The sequence below is a fragment of the Mus pahari genome, chromosome 23 (genome assembly GCF_900095145.1).
Source record: "Mus pahari chromosome 23, PAHARI_EIJ_v1.1, whole genome shotgun sequence".
Classification (NCBI taxonomy): domain Eukaryota; kingdom Metazoa; phylum Chordata; class Mammalia; order Rodentia; family Muridae; genus Mus; species Mus pahari.
The window spans coordinates 28,290,297-28,291,597 of NC_034612.1; the positions used below are offsets into that span (position 1 = coordinate 28,290,297).

Genomic DNA, 1,301 nt, shown 5'->3' on the forward strand with positions numbered 1-1,301 from the left:
ATAAATCTTTTATTCTCCCAAAAGAGCCCAAATTGTACTTGCAATCAGGATCTCGTTTCTGGAGTCAGGAAACTGAGGCCTCCTCACTCGTCAGCCTGCTACACGGTTCCCTTCTCAGACACATAGATGCCATCCAAAAACTTCCTGATATCCTTGTTTTTAACTGTTGTGGCCTGCTGAATCAGGGCGGCTGAATTTGAAACAAGTTCAATGTCATTTCCTTTAAGGATTAATTCATCCTTCTGGGCTTGAGAGACAACTCAAGCAACAACTGACCTCATCTGAACCCTGCGGATGTATTTTTCACCCAAGAAATTTCGGATTTCAACCAAAGACCCATTCTCCTGGATAATGATTGATGGGGAAGTGAGCATACACAGAGCACATCTTGTAACGGAAGCCCAGTGTAACACCCTTGATCATGTTCTGAACATGACTGCAGATGGTTCTGATGGTGGCCAGTTCCTTTCTGTTACCCCACCATTTGTCAACCCGGAGCCTTTTCTTCTTTCCAAGAAGACTCAGCTCCACATTGATGTGATTGAAGTCCCTCTGCAGAGTCCTCCTGGGGCCCTTCACAATGACTGTGCGCCCCTTCAGAGTGATTTCGACCTTCTCGGGAATGTCAACCGTCTGATTGCTGAGAATGGTCTTCATCCTCGCAGTAGATGGGGCAAAGAGAGAACGTCCTTCATCATCACGTTCTTGTAATCCATCAGGCCCTCCTACTTCTCTTCCTTCCTCTCTCTCTCTCTCTCTCTCTCTCTCTCTCTCTCTCTCTCTCTCTCTCATTTTTATATTTTAGGATGGCCTCACTATGTAGCCCTAGCTGGCCTGTAGCTCACTGTGGAGATTAGCTCTAACATAACTTGAGACTTGGGCTAAAGAGGTACTCTTTTAGTAACCTGTTTACATAACACACATAAGGACCTGAGTTAGAGCCTCAGGAACCTATGTTAAAAAGCTGGGTGTGGTCCTGTATACTTGTAATCTTAGTGCTGCCCAGGGGACTGGTGTCCTGGTTTGTTCTTAGCTAACTTGTCACAATCTAGAGTTGTCTGGGAAGGTCACTCTCAATTGAGAAACCGCCTCTACCATAAAACAAAGCAAACACCCACTCTTTCACTCATGGCCCTTCAGAAAAAACCCGCAGCCTGCACTACCTTTCTACTAATCGAGGGAGTCTCCCTCAATGCAATCACCATCAGGCTTCTCCTTCAGGAGTCCTCACAGGCCCTCCTCTCCCCTCATGGTCACTCACAGGGCACTGTGTCTCGCAGATACTCCCACCACTGCCGAAG

At 46.9% G+C, this 1,301-nt stretch overlaps 1 pseudogene; it reads right to left on the bottom strand.

Moving 5' to 3' along the window:
• Nucleotides 1-83: 83 nt before the first annotated feature.
• On the bottom strand, nt 84-687 carry LOC110339129 (annotated as a pseudogene).
• Nucleotides 688-1,301: the final 614 nt, after the last annotated feature.